Here is a 24,186-nt window from a genome sequence, read left to right on the forward strand (position 1 = left end):
TTTATGTACAGCACTTTGTATACAGCAATGACTGTTCTTAGAGCGCTTTATAAATAAAGTTGAGTTGAGTTAACGTGCAGTGAACACAACATTTTTTGAGTGGTTCTTTTCTCATTCATTCTGATTGGATTGTGTGAATTTTCACGACTGTGTTGTTTTCATTTTCATTTTAGTCATTGATGAAATTGTCAGTCAATTTTAATCATAGTTATTGTCTGAATGAATGGCTTCTATTTTAGTTTTCATTTAATTTTCGTCGGGAAAAACAATTAGTCACGAAAATTATCATGTAAATATTTCGGCGACAAAAATATCACTGGTTGCAACTGTAACATTCACGAAGACGGGAGTCAATGACAATCGATTCCGTTTTGCAAATAAGGGCCGAGTTCATATGGGCATATATGCGAACTGCGCACAAGACGACACGTGAAAATGGAATGAAGCGGTTGCGCTTAATTAAGGTAAATTAATGAGTGAATTAATTAATGGAGGAAAGATTGAGGACTGGAGTTAGGCTCACTTTCTGTTGAAATCAGGTCACTTCCTGTTGAAATTGGACTACTTCCTATTGATAGGTCACCTCCTGTTGAAATCGGGCCACTTCCTGTTGAAATTGGACTACTTCCTATTGGTAGGTCACTTCCTGTTGAAATTGGGCCACTTCCTGTTGAAATTGGACTACTTCCTATTGATAGGTCACTTCCTGTTGAAATTGGGCTACTTCCTATTGATAGGTCACTTCCTGTTGAAATCGGGCCACTTCCTGTTGATTCTAAGTCGCTTCCAGGTCACTTCCTATTGAAATCAGGTCACTTCCGGGTCACTTCCTGTTGAAAACATGTCAGTTCCTGTTGATTTCAGGTCACTTCCTATTGAAATCAGGTCACTTTCTGTTGAAATTGTCACTTCCTGTTGAAATTGTGTCACTTCCTGTTGATTTAAAGCCACTTCTGAGTCACTTCCTGTTCATTTTATGCCATTTCCTGCTCACTTCCTATTGAAACCAGGTCACTTCCTGTTGAAATCGTGTTGCTTCCTGTTGATTTGATGCCACTTATGGGTCACTTTCTGTTGATTTTAGGCTATTTCCGGGTCACTTCCTGTTGAAATCAGGTCACTTCCTGTTGATTTTTGGCCATTTCTGGGTCACTTCCTGTTCAAATCAACAGGTCACTTCCTATTGAAATCAGGTCACTTCCGGGTCACTTCCTGTTGAAAACAAGTCAGTTCCTGTTGATTTCAGGTCATTTCCTATTGAAATCAGGTCACTTTCTGTTGAAATTGTGTCACTTACTGTTGATTTGAAGCCACTTCTGGGTCACTTCCTGTTCATTTTATGCCATTTCCGGGTCACTTCCTATTGAAATCAGGTCACTTCCTGTTGAAATCGTGTTGCTTCCTGTTGATTTGATGCCACTTCTGGGTCACTTTCTGTTGATTTTAGGCCATTTCCGGGTCATTTCCTGTTGAAATCAGGTCACTTCCTGTTGATTTTTGGCCATTTCTGGGTAACTTCCTGTTCAAATCAACAGGTCACTTCCTATTGAAATCAGGTCACTTCCAGGTCATTCCTGTTGAAAACAAGTCATTTCCTGTTGAAGTCAGGTCACTTCCTATTCAAGCCGGGGCATTTCCTGGCGAGAATCCCTGGTGTACCAAATCAATTGGCGAAGATGGCTGCCGCTGAGGGCAGGCGTAGGGTACCAAATAGTGAATTGTGGGTAAGGCGTGAATATTTGGAATATGTTTAAATTGGAAAGATGAGAATGGGATGAATCATGTGGAAGTAGGGGTCTTCCAGCCTAACTATGGTTACAAATAGGTGTTTTAATTTTCTATGTAAAAGTTGAAATGTATGCGGATGGACAATATCAACTCAACTCAATTTAGTCGACTTGAATCAATAGAGAGAGATTAAAATGGTTTTAGATTTGACCTTATATCGGCTGTCAGATTTTTAACAAGGCCAATACTTTTTTCCTTTTTCTTTTTGTTTTTTGGATGGGCCAATCCGAGTGTGCGGTGGCCCCAAGTCGAGGTGCACTGTAGAAACAATAATGCACATCATCTCACGCTTGAAATTTGACTTGACCAACCCAAATGTGTGTTTGTGTTCTTGTGTCCTGCAGACGTCGCTGAGAAATATCTTCGTCCTGACCAAGAGGACATGAAGCCTCCGAATGTTAAAGAGGAGGAAGAACATCCTTACATCGAAGAGGAAGAAAAGCCCGTTCGTGTCAAAGAGGAGGAGGTTGAGGATGACGTCACCAAGTCACCAATGACCTTCGCCCCTTTAAAGAGTGAAGATGAAGTCAAGGGTGAGAGTGAGGAGGGCAGAGGGGCGGAGCCTCCAAACAGGATCTTAAATCCTCAAAACATGATTCCAGAAAGTGATGCAGACCACTGGGGATCATCAAAAGCAAAAAGTGATGACATAAGGTCCCTTTCTTTTCATGATGATGATGATAATGATGATAATCTGCATGGTAATGATGAACACGCTGCTGATGATAGGTCATGTCACACTGACGACAAATCCTGCGAATGTTCTCACTGTGGGAAAACATTGAGTTCAAAAGGAAGTTTGAAAATTCACTTGAGAAGACACACTGGGGAAAAACCTTTTTCTTGTTTAGATTGTGGCAAAAGCTTCTCTTGGAAGTCACAGTTAACAAGACATACAAGAAGACACACTGGGGAAAAACCTTTTTCTTGTTTAGATTGTGGCAAAAGCTTCTCTGACAAGTCACAGTTAACAAGACATACAAGAAGACACACTGGGGAAAACCCTTTTTCTTGTTTAGATTGTGGCAAAAGCTTCTCTGACAAGTCAAATTTAACAACACATACAAGAAGACACACTGGGGAAAAACCTTTTTCTTGTTTAGATTGTGGCAAAAGCTTCTCTTGGAAGTCACAGTTAACAAGACATACAAGAAGACACACTGGGGAAAACCCTTTTTCTTGTTTAGATTGTGGCAAAAGCTTCTCTGACAAGTCAGATTTAACAAAACATACAAGAAGACACACTGGGGAAAAACCTTTTTCTTGTTTAGATTGTGGCAAAAGCTTCTCTGACAAGTCAGATTTAACAACACATACAAGAATCCATAGTGGCGAGAAACCTTTTTCTTGCTCAGACTGTGGCAAAAGCTTCTCTTGGAAGTCAGCTTTAACAACACATACAAGAAGACACACTGGGGAAAAACCTTTTTCTTGTTTAGATTGTGGCAAAAACTTCTTTTGGAAGTCAGATTTAACAACACATACAAGAAGACACACTGGGGAAAAACCTTTTTCTTGTTTAGATTGTGGCAAAAACTTCTTTCGGAAGTCAGATTTAACAACACATACAAGAACACACACTGGGGAAAAACCTTTTTCTTGTTTAGATTGTGGCAAAAGCTTCTCTTGGAAGTCACATTTAACAACACATAAAAGAATCCATAGTGGCGAGAAACCTTTTTCTTGCTCAGACTGTGGTAAAAGCTTCTCTTTGAAGTCAGCCTTAATGATACATACAAGAAGACACACTGGGGAAAAACCTTTTTCTTGCTCAGATTGTAGCAAAAGCTTCTCTGCGAAGTCAAATTTAACAACACATACAAGACGACACACTGGCAAGAAACCTTTTTCTTGCTCAGCCTGTGGCAAAAGCTTCCCTGCCAAGCATGAATTAAGAAGCCACATAAGAACACACACACGGGACAGAAACCATATTCATGCACAAAATGTGTGAAAAGCTTCGCTTCCACCAATTCTTTAACAGCACATGCAAAAACACACACTGGAGAGAAACCGTATTCCTGCTCAGATTGTGGAAAAAGCCTCTCTTCCATGTCAAATTTAAGAAGGCACACAAGAATACATGGTGGGAAGTCGGGGTGTGAATTGCTTCGTACCTGACGATTCGATTCGTATCACGATTCATAGGTCACAGTTCGATTCGATACCGATTAATCCCGATACGGTTTTGTTTGTCGATTGCTGCGATTTTTTTTTTAACTCAAATTTGAGAAAATACTAATCAGTAATCTTGTACACTGTAAGATTTGTATGAAAATGTATTATTTATAGGCGGCACGGTGAGCGAGTGGTTAGCACGTCCGCCTCCCAGTTCTGAGGACTCTGGTACGAGTCCGGGCTCCGGCCTTCCTTTGTGGAGTTTGCATGTTCTCCCCGTGCTCGCGTGGGTCTTCTCCGGGTACTCCGGTCTCCTCCTACTTTCCAAAGACATGCATGGCAGGTTAATTGGACGTTCCGAATTGTCCCTAGGTGTGCTTGTGAGTGTGGATGATTGTTCGTCTCTGTGTGCCCTGCGATTGGCTGGCAACCAGTCCAGGGTGTCCCCCGCCTTTTGCCCAGAGCCAGCTGAGATAGGCGCCAGCACCCCCCGCGACCCTTGTGAGGAATTAGCGGTCAAGAAAATGGATGGATGTATTATTTATCTGAAACTTCAACCTTATAACTCTGAGCCACATAGTAAACATTTTTCCATGTTTACGGTGTGAATTCTAACTATAAGACGTTTTGTTGAATATTTTCCCATCAAAAATTGATATTTAAAAATCAATTCTGCCACCTATTGAATCGATTCGAGAATTGAGTCCTGTAATATCGCGATATATTGCCGAATCGATTTTTTTTAACACCCCTAGTGGGAAGGAACCATTCAGTTGCAGTGTTTGTCCTAAAAGATTCTCTTAAAAAAAAAAAAAGCTTGCTGAGAGACACGAGTGTGCTGGTGAGAATGGCAGCCATCTTTGAAGCTTCAAAAAATGAAGGGAAGTGAGACTGGTGTGCTGTAAAAGTGTCAATACATCTTAAAAGTGTAAATGTAATGCTTTCAAAACTACTCAACCTGTAAATATTAAATGTTTGCTGTTAATGTGTTTAAATGTCAATGTATGTTTTTTTTGTTCTTTTTGTACGTAATTTAGGAAGTTATTTTTGTTTGCTTCTGAATGTTGTTAATGGTTGTTTGTTGATGTTTGTACGTGTTGTGTATTTGCTTGTGTGAAGCACATTGATTTGCCTTGTGTATGAAATAGAAATAAAGCCACCTTGCAATTTTCCCCAAATAAGCGTCGACAATACGTTCAGACACACAAAGCCATCTGCGATTAAAATTTTTTGTGGAACAGTGTTATCACTGAAATGATTGACGCAAATGTCCTACCCTTTGTTGCTAACTCAACCACCACAGCTCCGTGCTAGCTAACACGCCATATGCTAGTGCATTTTGCACATTTTATCTTTCTATGTAACAATTTGGACATGATTAGCATACAATATTCAGATGACATAAGAACAAAATTGTGTCCATACCTGGTTTTGATTCTTTAATTTTGCATGTAATATAATTTCTGTTCATGTGGCACTTTTGCCTCTGCAGGCAGATTGTTCTTGTCGTCAAACAACCTTTCATCACATTTTGAAATCAAAATACACATCAAATGGAGTAGATGCCACCTGGACTTCCGGGCTTCACACACCAGCTCCGTTTCCGGCCACTGCTGCGACTCACAGGCGGCGTTCCGACAAAAATGATCACATTAAGAGAACCGACAGTACAATGTAATTGCATTTGTACTTCTGAGTGTGGCGCTGATGAGATGATGCTCCCCCTGGTGGGAAGTGTGTGGCAATACCTTACATCCCTAGCCAATCAGCATTAGTGCCCTCCATACAAATAAGGAGTCAGTTGGTACCTGCCCTCAACTTACTCCTTGGCTCTGAGGTCCGCCTCCTTGACTTCAATGGCTTGTCATCATCAGTCATCACGAACATTTTACCTTCATTGGAAGGTCAGTGTTGCGTCAAAACTTTGCTGAAGGAAAGTGTGAGAGCAACAGATGAGAAAAACTGGCCAAAAGTCATTTGTATTACTTGCAGTACAAATAAAAATTGCATATATCAATAATATATCAGATACTGTCCCAAACATTTACTACTAACTAAGACCAGTAATTACACTCATAAGATTTGGTGGTTTAAATCTCATCCCAGATAATAAACTTTCAGTTTACCTCAAAATGCTTGTTCAACTTTGATGGCGAATTTTTAAACTGCACATCCACTTCAATAAACTGGTGCCATTTAAAACTTTACAATTATATCGGGAACAAAACATTGAAAAAGGGAATGAAACTTTCGAACTGCAGCAAAAAATATATAAAAAATGGCGGCATCTGTCGATGCCTTGATGACAATGCTTGCTTTGAAGCCTCCGCACAGTTTCCAGCAGCCAATCATAACGCAGCGGGGGCGTGTCCTGCCTGACTTAACTTCCGCCGCACTTCCGCAGGTCTTCTGTACTGTGTGGGTTGTCGGCTATCCAGCTCAGTGCTCTCAGTCTAGTTAGCTTAGCTTAGCTTAGCTTAGTTTAGCTTAGCTTAGTTTAGCTCGCTAGCCGCTAACAAAGAGAAGCACACAACACGTGGTCAGGAAGAGACCAAGTGTGACTTTGTTGGCATTATTGTGTCAAAAATGTCGGCGAGAATGACACCAAAGGACGAGGAGGAACATTTTGGAGTCAAAGAAGAGAACGAGCAACATTTTCAACCGCTGGACGATGTTTGCGAGCAGCCTCGAATTGTGCTACACGCAGCAGGTTTGTACACTTATTACTCAGGTCCAGGATACTATTTTATTAAAACGGTGTTTCCCCACATACATTTTTTTTTTTTTTTTTTTACAATATTACCACATTAATCTTTTTGTCATGATTACTGCATTATTACATTCAACTGCTGTTGCAACCACTGTTCATTTTGACAAGAAATTTCAATTTAGTTTGTCCTTTGACCAAAATTTATCAAAGTTTTAGTCATAATTTAGTCGTCTGATTGTATTTTAGTATTAATCCAATTTTAGTATTGACATTTTAGTCACCATACACATCAACGTTTATGCAGAAAATTATAACACACCTATTTGTAACTAGTTTAACACGCAAGACACATTTCACACAATGGTGTCTTTATTGTTTCAATGAAACGTGTTTAACTGACAATAATATGACTTAGTTTTCACCTGAATAAAAAAAAAGCACAATTAAATTGCTTGAGATTAATCTTAGAGCTGTGCAATGAATGTAACCATGTTTGAACATTGAACAAAGTGCAGTGAACACTGAACAGTTTCTGAGTGGTTCTTTTCTCCAACTCGCGTTTCATTCATTCTGATTGGATTGTGTGAATTTTCGTCACTATGTTGTTTTCATTTTCGTTTTAGTCATTGACAAAATTGTCAGTCGATTTTAGTTGTAGTTATCGTCTCAATGAATGGCTTCTATTTTAGTTTTTGTTTAATTTTTGTCTGGAAAAAAAAAAAGTTTCACAAAAATCATGACAATTTTTTGTCGACGAAATTATCGCTCGTTGCCACTGTAGCATTCATGAACTCAACTTTATTTATTTATAAAGCGTCTTAAAAACAGGTATTGCTGTATACAAAGTGCTGTACATGAAATATAAATCAGTTGTGCAGTCAAGAATAAGGTAACAAAGAAAACATTTTGAAGTGCGTATACAAGTTTTTTTTGTTTTGTTTTTTACAAGTAAATACATTTTACATCAGTAAATTATTAATAGGCAAGTGAATAAATAAATAAATAAATAAATACATAGATAAATTATTCTTCTTTCGGCTTTTCCCTTCAGGGGTCGCCACAGTGAATCAGTTGCCTCCATCTAACTCTGTCCTCTGCATCCTCTGCTCTCACACCAACTACCTTCATGTCCTCTTTAACTACATCCATAAACCTCCTCTTTGGTCTTCCTCTCGATCTTCTGCCTGGCATTTGAAAACTCAGCATCCTTCTTCCAATATAGTCACTATCTCTCCTCTGGACATGTCCAAACCATCTAAGTCTGGCCTCTCTGACTTTATCTCCAAAGCTTCTAACATGTGCTGTCCCTCTGATGTACTCATTCCTGATCCTGTCCAACCTGGTCACTCCCAAAGAGAATCTCAGCATCCTCATCTCTGCCACCTCCAGCTCTGCCTCCTGTCTTTTTCTCAGTGGCACTGTCTCCAGACCAAACAACATTGCTGGTCTCACCACAGTTTTATAAACCTTTCCTTTCATTTTAGCTGAAACTCTTCTATCACACGTCACACCTGACACTTTTCTCCACCCGTTCCAGCCTGCCTGCACACGCTTCTTCACTTCTATTCCACACCTCCATTGCTCTGGACTGTTGACCCTAAATACTTAAACTCCTCCACCTTCTTGGTTTCTTCTCCCTGTAACCTCACTCTTCCACTTGGGTCCCTCTCATTCATGCACAGATACTCCGTCTTGCTACGGCTAACCTTCATTCCCCTCCTTTCCAGGGCAAACCTCCACGCTTCTAGCTTCTCCTCCACCTGTTCCCTGCTCTCACTACAGATCACTATGTCATCTGCAAACATCATAGTCCATGGGGATTCCTGTCTAACCTCATCTGTCATCCTGTCCATAACCATTGCGAACAAGAAGGGGCTCAGAGCTGATCCCTGATGTAGTCCCACCTCCACCTTGAACTCCTCCGTCACACCTACAGCACACCTCACCACTGTCTTAAGGCCTCAGTATACTTCTGCGAGAGACTCGCGTCGAGGCGTCACGTTGGAGCTCCGCTCGTGCGTTTGCCTTCCAACTTGTGCGCAATACACATCGGTGTCTGCTGGAGTTTCACACCAAGTCCCGCTGTCACTATGGCTGGGCCGCCACAGAGTGGTGATTCCTTTGCATTTTATGACGGATTCAGGAAGTTCAATTTAATTCAGAAACACGAAACAAAGCCGGGGGGAGAATAAGCTCATCACCGTGGCAATTAATTATTGCCAATTTGCACCGGTGTCGGCCGTAAACTCGCCAAAACACAACAGCCGTGCGCTTAGTGAACACAGTTTTTTTTTTTTTTTTTTTTTTTTGTTATTGTTGTTTTCCGCCTCTCGTCCCAGGCACATATCCACATGCACAGCCGTGGTCTCCGAGCAGGGAAGTCGATTTGCGCCGCCAGTTGCCTTCACGGAAACTATCTGGGCGGGGGGCGGGGAGACAGAGAGAGAAAAAAAAAGAAAAAACGCCATCGAACGGACCAATCAGAAGCGAGCGACGCCCGCCATCGACGTGCGTCCAAGGATTAGCGACGTGTGCACGTCGGCCGGCCACGAGCGACGCAGCAATTAAAATTCATGGCTTGCGTCGATCATGTGATCGACGCGAGCCATCGACGCGAGAGAAAACGTGGAGGCATAAATTAGGCTTTACAGTCCTCATACATGTCCTGCACCACTTGAACATACTTCTCCGCCACTCCAGACTTTCTCATACAAAACCACAGTTCCTCTCTGGGCACCCTGTCATAAGCTTTCTCCAGGTCAACAAAGACACAATGCAGCTCCTTCTGACCTTCTCTATACTTTTCAATCAACATCCTCAAAGCAAACACTGCATCTGTCGTACTCTTTTTTTTTTTTTTTTTTTTTTTTTTTTTTTTTTTTTTTTTTTTTTTTTTTTTTTTTTTTTTTTTTGGGCATGAAACCATACTGCTGCTCACAAATGTTCACATCTGCCCTCAGTCTAGCTTCCACTACTCTTTCCCATAGTTTCATTGTGTGGCTCATCAGCTTTATTCCTCTGTAGTTGCCACAATTCTGCACGTCTCCCTTGTTCTTAAAAATGGGCACCAGCACACTTCTCCTCCATTCCTCAGGCATTTTCTCACTATCTAAGATCCTGTTGAACAACCCAGTCAGAAATTCTACTGCTACCTCTCCTAGACACTTCCATACCTCCACAGGTATATCATCAGGACCGAGTGCCTTTCCACTCTTCATCCTCTTCAATGCCCTTCTCACTTCATCCTTACTAATCTTTGCTACTTCCTGGTCTACAACAGTCGCCCCTTCCACTCTTCGTTCTCTCTCATTTTACTCATTCATCAACTCTTCAAAGTACTCTTTCCATCTTCCCATCACACCGCTGGCATCTGTCAACACTCTTCCATCCCTATCCTTTATTATCCTAACCTGCTGCACATCCTTCCCATCTCTATCTCTTTTTTTTTTTTTTTTTTTTTTTTTTTTTTTTTTTTTTTTTTTTTTTTTTTAAAAGAGCTCAGAATTGTTCATTCGGTAGTCTTACCGATTCAACGTCTTGTCATCATTGCTCTTTTTTGTTTTTTGTTTTTTTTGTTTTGTGTGTGTGTGTGTGCGTGCGTTTGGGTGTGTGTGTTTGCGTGTGTGCGTGCGTTTGCGTGCGTTTGTGTGCGTGCGCGTGCGTGCGTGCAAATACGTATACATTTATACTCATTAATTCATCTAAAACCTTATAAATATCCCATTACCCTTCGCCTTAACCAGGTACTTCAGAATCTTGCCAGAATCGTGAGGTTTAAATGGTCAGGAGACCAGAGAAAAGGTCAGAAAAAAAAGAAATAAAGAGAAAAGAAAGGTAAATCACTTTGATTTACCTTCCCATCTCTATCTCTTTGCCTTGCCAACCTGTATAGATCATTCTCTCCCTCCTTACTGTCCAACCTAGCATACAAGTCATCGTAAGCCTCTTGTTTGGCCTTTGCCACTTCTACTTTCACCTTACGCTGTATTTCCCTGTACTCCTTTCTACTTTCTTCAGTCTTCTCAGTGTCCCACTTCTTCTTAGCTACCCTCTTTCTCTGTATCCACTTCTGCACCTCCTCATTCCACCACCAAGTCTCCTTATCTCCTTTCCTTCCAGATGACACACCAAGGACTGTCCTACCTGTCTGCCTGATCAAATTTGCCGTAGTTGTCCAGTCATCTGGGAGCACATCCTCACCACCCAGAGCCTTTCTCAACTCCTTTCTGAAAGCCATACGATACTCTTCCTTTTTCAGCTTCCACCATTTCGTCCTTGGCTCTGCCCTTGGCCTCTTTGTCTTCCTCACCACCAGAGTCATCCTACACACAACCATCCTATGCTGTCAGGCTACACTCTCACCTACCACTACTTTGCAGTCGCTGATCTCCTTCAAATTACACCGTCTACACAAGATGTAGTCTACCTGTGTAGTTCTACCTCCACTCTTGTAGGTCACCCTATGTTCCTGCCTCTTCTGGAAGAAAGTATTCACAACAGCCATTTCCATCCTTTTTGCAAAATCAACCACCAGTTGTCCTTCTGCGTTCCTCTCCTGGATACCAAACCTGGCCATCACCTCCTCATCTCCTCTGTTTCCTGCACCAACATGTCCAATGAAGTCTGCACCAATGACAACTCTCTCACTTCTAGGGATGCTCTGCATCATTTCATCAAGTTCCAACCAAAAGTTCTCCTTCTCCTCCAGCTCACATCCTACCTGTGGTGCATACCCACTAACAACGTTGATCATCACACCTTCCATTCCTAACTTCAGGCTCATGACCCTATCTGACACTCTTTTGACCTCCAGGACGTTCTTAACAAACTCCTCCTTCACGATAATTCCTACTCCATTTCTCTTCCTATTTAACCCATGATAAAACAATTTGAAACCAGCTCCTAAACTTCTAGCTTTGCTCCCTTTCCACCTGGTCTCCTGAACACACAGTATGTCCACCTTCCTCCTCTGCATCATGTCAACCAGCTCTCTACCTTTTCCTGTCATACTCCCAACATTCAAAGTCCCTACTCTAAGTCCTAGACTCGTGGTGTTCCTCTTCTCTTTCTTCCTACGAACACACCTTCCTCCTCTCCTTCTTCGACCAACAGTAGTCCAATTTCCACCGGCACCCTGTAGGTCAACAGCACCGATGGCGGTCGTTGTTAACCCGGGCCCCGACCGATCCGGTATCAAAGTCATATATTTGATTCGCATGTTTGTTTTGGCCAAAGTTTTACGTCGGATGCCCTTCCTGACACAACCCTCTGTATTTATCCGGGCTTGGCACCGGCACAAGAAGACACTGGCTTGTGCCCCCTCGCGGCTACATTAAAATCGGGAATTGTGGGTAAGGCGTGAATATTTTGAATATGTTTAAATTGAAAGATGAGAATGGGATGAATCATGTGGAAGTAGGGGTCTTCCAGCCTAACTATGGTTACAAATAGGTGTTTTAATTTTCTATGTAAAAGTTGAAATGTATGCGGATGGATAATATTACTCAATTTAGTCAACTTCAATCAATAGAGATTAAAATGGTTTTAGATTTGACCTTATATCAGCTGTCAGATTTTTAACAAGGCCAATACTTTTTTTCCTTTTTCTTTTTGTTTTTTTGGGAAGGGCCAATCGAGGCCCCAAGTCGAGGTGCACTGTAGAAACAATATTGCACATCATCTCACGCTTTAAATTTGACTTGACCAACCCAAATGTGTGTTTGTCTTCTTGTGTCCTGCAGACGTCGCTGAGAAATATCTTCGTCCTGACCAAGAGGACATGAAGCCTCCGAATGTTAAAGAGGAGGAAGAACATCCTGACATCGAAGAGGAAGAAAAGCCCGTTCGTGTCAAAGAGGAGGAGGTTGAGGATGACGTCACCAAGTCACCGATGACCTTCGCCCCTTTAAAGAGTGAAGATGAAGTCAAGGGTGAGAGTGAGGAGGGCAGAGGGGCGGAGCCTCCAAACAGGATTTTAAATCCTCAAAACATGATTCCAGAAAGTGATGCAGACCACTGGGGATCATCAAAAGCAAAAAGTGATGACATAAGGTCCCTTTCTTCTCATGATGATGATGATGATAATGATGATAATCTGCATGGTAATGATGAACATGCTGCTGATGATAGGTCGTGTCACACTGACGACAAATCCTGCGAATGTTCTCACTGTGGGAAAACATTGAGTTCAAAAAGAAGTTTGAAAATTCACTTGAGAAGACACACTGGGGAAAAACCTTTTTCTTGCTCACATTGTGGCAAAAGCTTCTTTCAGAAGTCAGAATTAACGATACATACAAGAAGACACACTGGGGAAAAACCTTTTTCTTGTTTAGATTGTGGCAAAAGCTACTCTCAGAAGTCACATTTAACATTACATTCAAGAACACACACTGGGGAAAAACCTTTTTCTTGCTCAGATTGTGGCAAAAGCTTCTCTGACAAGTCAGATTTAACAACACATATAAGAAGACACACTGGGGAAAAACCTTTTTCTTGCTCAGATTGTGGCAAAAGCTTCTCTTGGAAGTCAGAATTAACGATACATACAAGAAGACACACTGGGGAAACACCTTTTTCTTGTTTAGATTGTGGCAAAAGCTTCTCTCAGAAGTCACATTTAACATTACATTCAAGAACACACACTGGGGAAAACCTGAATTAAGAAGCCACATAAGAACACACACGGGACAGAAACCATATTCATGCACAAAATGTGTGAAAAGCTTCGCTTCCACCAATTCTTTAACAGCACATGCAAAAACACACACTGGAGAGAAACCGTATTCCTGCTCAGATTGTGGAAAAAGCTTCTCTTCCATGTCAAATTTAAGAAAGCACACAAGAACACATGGTGGGAAGGAACCATTCAGTTGCAGTGTTTGTCCTAAAAGATTCTCTTGTAAAAAGCTTGCTGAGAGACACGAGTGTGCTGGTGCGAATGGCAGCCATCTTTGAAGCTTCAAAAAATGAAGGGAAGTGAGACTGGTGTGCTGCAAAAGTGTCAATGCATCTTAAAAGTGTAAATGTAATGCTTTCAAAACTACTCAACCTGTAAATATTAAATGTTTGCTGTTAGATGAGAAAAACTGGCCAAAAGTCATTTGTATTACTTGCAGTACAAATAAATGTTGCATATATATATATATATATATATATATATATATATATATATATCAGATACTGTATCACCTTCCCATGGGCTCACCACCGGTGGGAGGGGCCACAGGGGTCGGGTGCAGTGGAGGCTGGGTAGCAGCCAAGGGAGGAGACCTTGGCGGACCGACCCCCAGCTGCAGAAGCTGGCCCTTGGGACATGGAATTTCACCTCTCTGGCAGGGAAGAAGCCTGAGCTGGTGTGTGAGGAAGAGAAGTTCAGACGAGACATAGTCGGACTGTCCTCCACACATGGCTTGGGCTCTGGTACCAGTCCTCTCGAGAGGGGTTGGACTCTCTTCCACTCGGGAGTTGCCCATGGTGAGAGGCGCAGACCAGGAAATCAGGTCACTTCCTGTTGAAAACAAGTCAGTTCCTGTTGATTTCAGGTCACTTCCTATTGAAATCAGGTCACTTTCTGTTGAAGTTGTGTCACTTCCTGTTGAAATTGTGTCACTTCCTGTTGATTTAAAGTCACTTCCTATGCACTTTATGCCATTTCCGGGTCGCTTCCTATTGAAATCAGGTCACTTCCTGTTGAAATTGTGTTGCTTCCTGTTGATATCGTGTTGCTTCCTGTTGATTTGATGCCACTTCTGGGTCACTTTCTGTTGATTTTAGGCCATTTCCGGGTCACTTCCTGTTGAAATCAGGTCACGTCCTTTTGATTTTTGGCCATTTCTGGGTAACTTCCTGTTCAAATCAACAGGTCACTTCCTATTGAAATCAGGTCACTTCCGGGTCACTTCCTGTTGAAAACAAGTCAGTTCCTGTTGATTTCAGGTCACTTCCTATTGAAATCAGGTCACTTTCTGTTGAAATTGTGTCACTTCCTGTTAATTTGAAGCCACTTCTGGGTCACTTCCTGTTCATTTTATGCCATTTCCGAGTCACTTTCTGTTGAAATTGTGTCACTTCCTGTTAATTTGAAGCCACTTCTGGGTCACTTCCTGTTCATTTTAGGCCATTTCCTGGTCACTTCCTGTTGAAATCAGGTCACGTCCTTTTGATTTTTGGCCATTTCTGGGTAACTTCCTGTTCAAATCAACAGGTCACTTCCTATTGAAATCAGGTCACTTCCGGGTCACTTCCTATTGAAAACAAGTCAGTTCCTGTTGATTTCGGGTCACTTCCGGGTCATTCCTGTTGAAAACAAGTCACTTCCTGTTGAAATCAGGTTATTTCCTGTTGAAATCAGGTCACTTCCTATTCAAGCCGGGGCATATCCTGGCGAGAATCCCTGGTGTACCAAATCAATTGGCCAAGGTGGCCGCCACCCCTAGTGAGACTCTTGGACGTAACTTAATCAATTGGCCAAGATGGCTGCCGCTGAGGGCAGGCGTAGGGTACAAAATAGGAAATTGTGATTAAGGCGTGAATTTTGGAACTAAAAAAGGAGAATTGGTGGACTACATTGAAGTTGGAATGTAGTGAATTGGATGAAGAATGTGGAAGTAAATGTGAAATGTAGAATGTAGGGAGAGGTAGGGTACAAAATGGGGAATTGTGGTAAGGCGTTAATTTTGGAAGTGAAAAAGAAGAGCTCATGGTGTAAATTGGTGGAATATATTGAAGTTGGTACAAAGTGAATCGGATGAAAAATGTGGAAGTAAATGTAGAATCTCCCATTAAGAATGCATGAGGAAAAATTGGGTACAAAATCGGGAATTGTGGGTAAGGCGTGAATATTTGGAATATGTTTAAATTGGAAAGATGAGAATGGGATGAATCATGTGGAAGTAGGGGTCTTCCAGCCTAACTATGGTTACAAATAGGTGTTTTAATTTTCTATGTAAAAGTTGAAATGTATGAGGATGGATAATATCAACTCAACTCAATTTAGTCGACTTGAATCAATAGAGAGAGATTAAAATGGTTTTAGATTTGACCTTATATCGGCTGTCAGATTTTTAACAAGGCCAATATTTCCTTTTTCTTTTTGTTTTTTTGGGATTGGCCAATCCGAGTGTGCGGTGGCCCCAAGTCGAGGTGCACTGTAGAAACAATAATGCACATCATCTCACGCTTGAAATTTGACTTGACCAACCCAAATGTGTGTTTGTGTTCTTGTGTCCTGCAGACGTCGCTGAGAAATATCTTCGTCCTGACCAAGAGGACATGAAGCCTCCGAATGTTAAAGAGGAGGAAGAACATCCTTACATCGAAGAGGAAGAAAAGCCCGTTCGTGTCAAAGAGGAGGAGGTTGAGGATGACGTCACCAAGTCACCAATGACCTTCGCCCCTTTAAAGAGTGAAGATGAAGTCAAGGGTGAGAGTGAGGAGGGCAGAGGGGCGGAGCCTCCAAACAGGATCTTAAATCCTCAAAATAGGATTCCAGAAAGTGATGCAGAACACTGGGGATCATCAAAAGCAAAAAGTGATGACATAAGGTCCCTTTCTTCTCATGATGATGATGATGATGATGATAGGTCGTGTCACACTGACGACAAATCCTGCGAATGTTCTCACTGTGGGACAACATTGAGTTCAAAAGGAAGTTTGAAAATTCACTTGAGAATACACACTGAGGAAAAACCTTGTTCTTGTTTAGATTGTGGCAAAAGCTTCTCTGACAAGTCAGATTTCACAATACATACAAGAAGACACACTGGGGGAAAACCTTTTTCTTGTTCAGATTGTGGCAAAAGCTTCTCTCAGAAGTCACATTTAACATTACATTCAAGAACACACACTGGGGAAAAACCTTTTTCTTGTTTAGAGTGTGGCAAAAGCTTCTTTTGGAAGTCAGAATTAACGATACATACAAGAACACACACTGGGGAAAAACCTTTTTCTTGTTTAGATTGTGGTAAAAGCTTCTTTTGGAAGTCATACTTCACCATACATACAAGAAGACACGCTGGCGAGAAACCTTTTTCTTGCTCAGACTGTGGCAAAAGCTTCTCTCAGAAGTCACATTTAACATTACATTCAAGAACACACACTGGGGAAAAACCTTTTTCTTGTTTAGATTGTGGCAAAAGCTTCTCTGACAAGTCAAATTTAACAAAACATACAAGAAGACACACTGGGGAAAAACCTTTTTCTTGTTTAGATTGTGGCAAAAGCTTCTTTCGGAAGTCAAATTTAACAACACATACAAGAATCCATAGTGGCGAGAAACCTTTTTCTTGTTTAGATTGTGGCAAAAGCTTCTCTTTTAAGTCAAATTTAACAACACATACAAGAACACACACTGAATTAAGAAGCCACATAAGAACACACACACGGGACAGAAACCATATTCATGCACAAAATGTGTGAAAAGCTTCGCTTCCACCAATTCTTTAACAGCACATGCAAAAACACACACTGGAGAGAAACCATATTCCTGCTCAGATTGTGGAAAAAGCTTCTCTTCCATGTCAAATTTAAGAAAGCACACAAGAACACATGGTGGGAAGTAGGGGTGTGAATTGCCTCGTACCTGATGATTCGATTCGTATCACGATTCATAGGTCACGTTTCGATTCAATACCGATTAATCCCGATACGGATTTGTTTGTCGATTGCTGCGATTTTTTTTTTTTTACTCAAATTTAGAAAATACTAATCAGTAATCTTGTACACTGTAAGATTTGTATGAAAATGTATTATTTATAGGCGGCACGGTGAGCGAGTGGTTAGCACGTCCGCCTCCCAGTTCTGAGGACTCTGGTTCGAGTCCGGGCTCCGGCCTTCCTTTGTGGAGTTTGCATGTTCTCCCCGTGCCTGCGTGGGTCTTCTCCGGGTACTCCGGTCTCCTCCCACTTTCCAAAGACATGCATGGCAGTTAATTGGACGTTCCGAATTGTCCCTAGGTGTGCGTGTGAGTGTGGATGGTTGTTCGTCTCTGTGTGCCCTGCGATTGGCTGGCAACCAGTCCAGGGTACCCCCCCGCCTTCTGCCAAGAGCCAGCTGAGATAGGCGCCAGCACCCCCCGCGACCCTTGTGAGGAATAAGCTGTCAAGAAAATGGATGGATGGATTATTTATCTGAAACTTCAACCTTAACTCTGAGCCACATAGTAAACATTTTTCCATGTTTAAGGTGTGAACTCTAACTATAAGACGTTTTGTTGAATATTTTCCCATCAAAAATTGATATTTAAAAATAAATTCTGCCACCTATTGAATCGATTCGAGAATTGCGTCCTGTAATATCGCGATATATTGCCGAATCGATTTTTTTTAACACCCCTAGTGGGAAGGAACCATTCAGTTGCAGTGTTTGTGCTAAAAGATTCTCTTGTAAAAAGCTTGCTGAGAGACACGAGTGTGATGGTGAGAATGGCAGCCATCTTTGAAGCTTCAAAAAATGAAGGGAAGTGAGTTTGGTGTGCTGTAAAAGTGTAAATGTAATGCTTTCAAAACTACTCAACCTGTAAATATTAAATGTTTGCTGTTAATGTGTTTGAATGTCAATGTATGTTTTTTTTGCACGTAAATTAGGATGTTATTTTTGTTTGCTTCTTAATGTTGTTTATGGTTGTGTTTGTTGATGTTTGTACGTGTTGTGTATTTGCTTGTGTGAAGCACATTGAGTTGCCTTGTGTATGAAATAGTGATAGAATAATTGTTGAATTAAGAATAATTAACTAACAAGTGTGATTTGCAGAAGATGATTTGATTGATTTAACTATATTGTTTTTATCATACATTTGCTAAGTTTTCATAATCATTCATATTAAATATAGTGTTTGCAGGGAGAGCAAAACTGCTCTTGAAGATCTGGAGACCAAAATTACGCATCCGTTGGCAATCGAAAGTGCCTTTGCATGAAACGTGATGTTTGTTGAGTTTCTGCAAAGTCATGATCGAACGTCAAAGAAGAACCTGGATGGAGAAGATAAGCGGTATCGCTTTCGCTTTCCCTCCCCTTAGCATTTTGAGTGTCAGGCAATCCCAATAAAAAGAGGGGGTGCAGAGGGACTGTTTTTGAAGCATAGGGTTGAATTGTATGGCACAGTTCTCCTCTGCTCTCCTCGCTAGCGTGTTAAAAGGTATTACGGTGTCTTTCTCTCCTTTTTGTGTCTGTGTAAAATTATTATAAAAGTGTCAGTTTTGATGAACCTGACAAATAGAAATAAAGCCACCTTGCAATTTTCCCCAAATAAGCGTCGACAATACGTTCAGACACACAAAGCCATCTGCGATTAAAATTTTTTGTTGAACAGTGTTATCACTGAAATGATTGACGCAAATGTCCTACTCTTTGTTGCTAACTCAACCACCACAGCTCCGTGCTAGCTAACATGCCATCTGCTAGTGCATTTTGCACATTTTATCTTTCTATGTCACAATTTTTACATTAGCATACAATATTCAGATGACATCAGAACAAAATTGTGTCCATACCTGGTTTTGATTCTTTCATTTTGCATGTAGTAATATCATTTCTGTTCATGTGGCACTTTTGCCTCTGCAGGAAAATTGTTCTTGTCGTCAAACAACCTTTCATCACATTTTGAAATCAAAATACACATCAAATGGAGTAGATGCCACCTGGACTTCCGGGCTTCACACACCAGCTCCGTTTCCGGCCACTGCTGCAACTCACAGGCGGCGTTCCAACAAAAATGATCACATTAAGAGAAGCGACAGTACAATGCAATTGCATTTGTACTTCTGAGTGTGGCGCTGATGAGATGATGCTCCCCCTGGTGGGAAGTGTGTGGCAATACCTTACATCCCTAGCCAATCAGCATTAGTGCCCTCCCTACAAATAAGGAGTCAGTTGGTACCTGCCCTCAACTTACTCCTTGGCTCTGAGGTCCGCCTCCTTGACTTCAATGGCTTGTCATCATCAGTCATCACGAACATTTTACCTTTATTGGAAGGTAAGTGTTGCGTCAAAACTTTGCTGAAGGAAAGTGTGAGAGCCACAGATGACAAAAACTGGCCAAAAGTCATTTGTATTACTTGCAGTACAAATAAATGTTGCATATATATATATCAATAATATATAAAATACTGTATCACCTTCCCATGGGCTCACCACCGGTGGGAGGGGCCACAGAGGTCGGGTGCAGTGGAGGCTGGGTGGCAGCCATGGGAGGAGACCTTGGCGGACCGACCCCCCCAGCTGCAGAAGGTGGCTCTTGGGACATGGAATGTCACCTCTCTGGCAGGGAAGGAGCCTGAGCTGGTGTGTGAGGCAGAGAAGTTCCGACGAGACATAGTCGGACTGTCCTCCACACACGGCTTGGGCTCTGGTACCAGTCCTGTCAAGAGGGGATGGACTCTCTCCCACTCTTGGAGTTGACCATGGTGAGAGGTGCCGAGCAGGTGTGGGCAGTCTTAGTGGCCCCCGGCTCAGCGCCAGTACGTTGGGGTACACCCCTGTAGATGAGAGGGTAGCCTGCCTCCACCTTCAGGTGGGGTGACGGGTCCTGACTGTTGATTGTGCATATGCACCAAACAGCAGTTCAGAGTACCCACCCTTTTTGGAGTCCCGAGAGGGTGTGCTGGAGAGTGCTTCCCCGGGGACTTCAACGCTCACGTGGGCAATGACAGTGAGACAGGGAGCGACGTGATTTTGAGGAACAGCCCTCCCGGTCAGAACCCGAGTGGTGTTTTGCGATTGGACTTCTGTGCTCATCACGGATTGTCCATAACGAACACCATGTTCAAACATAGGGATGTCCATATGTGTACTTGGCACCAGGACACCCTCGGCTAGGAGTTCCATGATCGACTTTGTAGTCGTGTCATTAGATTTGTGGCCGCATGTTTTGGACACTCAGGTGAAGAGAAGGGCGGAGCTGTCAACATATCACCACCTGGTAGTGTGTTGGCTCCGATGGTGGGGGAAGATGCCGGTCCGACCTGGCAGACCCAAACGTATTGTGAGGGTTTGCTGGGAACGTCTGGCGGAATCCCCTGTCAGAAAGAGTTTCTCCCTCTGGCAGAACTTCTCCCTTGTCCCGGGGGAGGAGAGGGTTCCGAGGGGGCTATGTTCCGCGCCTCCATTGTTGAGGCAGCCCATCGGAGCTGCGACCATAAGGTAGTCGGTGCCTGTCACGGCGACAATCCTCGAACCACCAGCGGAAAGGGATGCCGTCAAGCTGAAGAAGGAGTCCTATCGGGCCTTTTTGGCCTGTGGTACTGCAGAGGCAGCTGTCAGTTACCGGCTGGCCAAGCGGAACGCGGCTTCGGCGGTCGCTGAGGCAAAAACTCGGACATGGGCTCTCCTATCTCTGGGGTCAAAGTGACTGAGGTGGTTGGAAATCTCCTCGGTGGCAGGGCCCCGGGGGTGGATGAGATCCACCCGTAGTTCCTAAAGACTCTGGATGTTGTGGGGCTGTGGTGGTTGACATGCCTCTAACGCGCCTTGGTAAATAATTTACAACGCTATTGCTCAAGATTTATTTATTTTTTGCATTTTTATATGTTTTAGTTTGGTTTTAAGGTATTTACAAAAACAAAGGGCAAGGTTAAAATGTTAATTTACAATGATTGTCGCAAAAGGAGCCGGGAGAATTTGTCGGCTGCGCGACGTCACTCTCGCGGGTTATGACAGCACGTACGTATTTTTATTATTATTATTATTATTATTATTAGTAGTAGTAGTAGTAGTAGTAGTAGTAGTAGTAGTAGTATTTTTATTATTCACTAACTCACTCACAGAAGCTTACATGTGTAAATGAGTGAGTGAAAAAAAAAATCCGTGTGTGCTTTCAAATTGCCGCGGGAGTGACGTCACGCAGCCGACAATTTCGCCCGGCCCCGTTTGCGACACGCCCCCCCCGCTCTGCGATTGGCTGGAGCGGTGTAAACACTGTCTTTCCACAGAAACGTCCAGCTGTTTACATACCAAACATCCATCCATCCATTTTCTTGACCGCTTATTGCTCACAAGGGTCGCGGGGGTTGCTGGAGACTATCTCAGCTGGCTCTGGGCAGTAGGCGGGGTACACCCTGAACTGGTTGCCAGCCAATTGCAGCAAACCAAACACAAAATTGCAAAATACAGGCTGGGGTGGTGGGGGTTTATAGGACAAAATCACCCCCATAAATTAAGAGAAGCCCAGGTCTGTAAATTGACAAGTAGTTTGTTTGTTGAAATCCTGCATTTAAAAAGTGCATTTTCCTGAGTGAAACCGGCAGACTGGGCCTTTAAACTCATAACATTTGGTGGTTAAATCTCATCCCTGATAATAAAAATTCAGTTGACCTCAAAATGCTTGTTCAACTTTGATGGCGAATTTTTATTAAACTGCACATTCACCACAATAAACTGGAGCTCTTTTCAAAAAGTCCAATTTAAACTTTACAATTGTATCGGGAACAAAACACTGAAAAAGAGAATGAGACTTTCGATTCCAACTGCAGCAAAAAAAATGGCGACATCTGTCGATGACTTGATGACAATGCTTGCTCGGAAGCCCCCGGACAGTTTCCAGCAGCCAATCGTAACGCAGCGGGGGCGTGTCCTGCCCGACTTCCGCCGCACGTCTCCATTCGTTTCTTCACGTGCTCACTGCCGTGGCCGGCGGCCACATCGCGTTTCATCAGACGTCCTCTGCTAATTCATTCTTTCTGATTTGGTGTTGGACTGAACACACAGGACTCCCATCACCATTTTGAAGGTCTGCGACACCGTTTATTAAATGTCGGCGTGTGTTTAAACTCGTCTCGGTGCGCGACTGCGCGTTGATGCTTCTCGGCCGAGTTAGCTTAGCTTAGCTTAGCTTAACTCGCTAGCCGCTAACAAAGAGAAGCACATAACACGTGGTCAGGAAGAGACCCAAGTGTGACTTTGTTGGCATTATTGTGCCAAAATGTCGGCGAGAACGACACCAAAGGACGAGGAGGAACTCTTTGGAGTCAAAGAAGAGAACGAGCAACATTTTCAACCGCTGGACGACGTTTGCCAGCAGCCTCGAATTGTGCTACACAAAACAGGTTTGTACACTTCTTATTACTCTCCCTTGCTTAGCTCTACTAAATAGCGTTAAAAAAATTCACTGCAGTCCTCATTGCTGCACACAGTAATTAAATTCAACTGTTATTTTAAAGAGTGAAATAAATTGATTTGATTGGTTGATTCCGGACAGGGGTCGATTATACAGTCATGAGACAGTCATGCCAATGTATCTGACAAGACGTGTGCGATTTTAAGAACACTTAGGTGCACAATAAGACTGTATTAAGACGGTGGTACAATACTGCAAATTAATTTTTTTTTGTCGGTATACATATCCCTGTTTCCCACATACATTTTTTTTTTTTTTTTTTTACAAAACAGTCACAGTTTTGTCATGATTACTGCATTATTACATTCAACTGCTGTTGCAACCAGTGTTAATTTTGACAATAAATTTTAATTTAGTTTTAGTTATAGTCTTTTGACTAAAATTAACAAGTTTGAGTCATAATTTAGTCTTCTGATTGTATTTTAGTTTTGATCCAATTTTAGTCGACTAAATTCACAGTTTAGTCTATTTTCCTTCAGCATACGTTTAAACTTTTATACAGAAAATTATAGCACACCTATTTGTGACTTTAGTTTAACACGCGAGACACATTTCATACAATGGTGTCGTTATTGTTTCAATGAATCATGTTCAACTGACAATAATGTAACTTTTCACCTGAATAAGAAAAAGTGCATAATTTAAATTGCTTGAGATTAATCTCACAGCTGCACAATTTATGTTTATGTACAACACTTTGTATACAGCAATGCCTGTTCTTAGAGAGCTTTATAAATAAAGTTGAGTTGAGTTAAAGTGCAGTGAACACAACATTTTCTGAGTGGTTCTTTTCTCATTCATTCTGATTGAATTGTGTGAATTTTCACGACCGTGTTGTTTTCATTTTCATTTTAGTCATGGACGAAATTGTCATTCAATTTTAATCATAGTTATTGTCTGAATGAATGGCTTCTATTTTAGTTTTCATTTAATTTTCGTCAGGAAAAACAATTAGTCACGAAAATTATGATGTAAATTCTTCGGCGACAAAAATATCACTGGTTGCAACTGCAGCATTCACGAAGACGGCAGTCAATGACAATCGATTCCGGTTTGCAAATAAGGGCCGAGTTCAGATGGGCATATATGCGAACTGCGCACAAGACGACACGTGAAAATGGAATGAAGCGGTTGCGCTTAATTAAGGTAAATTAATGAGTTAAATTCAACGGTTATAAGCGGTTGCGAAACACAGTCGACTCCGCGTACCCATGTTCCCCTCCGGGAACCTGGTTGACGTCCCGCTCGTGAATGCGTCTGATTATCCGTCTTTTGCACGAATACAAAAAGTTAGTATTCCTCGTTGGAGATAGTTGCCGAACCATTATGATTTGACGAGGGGTTCTTGACCCGGTTAAAATAGTCCGTGTGCCACGTCATCCTGTGCTTCCAGCATGTGAGCAGTAATAATTTCATAGACAAAATTTTTTTGTTACGAACATTTTTTTTTCAGGTGAAA

The 24,186-nt window shown here is 42.1% G+C and overlaps 1 pseudogene; it reads left to right on the top strand.

Moving 5' to 3' along the window:
* Nucleotides 1–2,370: 2,370 nt before the first annotated feature.
* LOC144006136 (uncharacterized) overlaps nucleotides 2,371–24,186 on the top strand; it is a 38,685-nt pseudogene continuing 16,869 nt past the window's right edge.

Source organism: Festucalex cinctus, chromosome 1 (assembly GCF_051991245.1).
Source record: "Festucalex cinctus isolate MCC-2025b chromosome 1, RoL_Fcin_1.0, whole genome shotgun sequence".
NCBI lineage: Eukaryota > Metazoa > Chordata > Actinopteri > Syngnathiformes > Syngnathidae > Festucalex > Festucalex cinctus.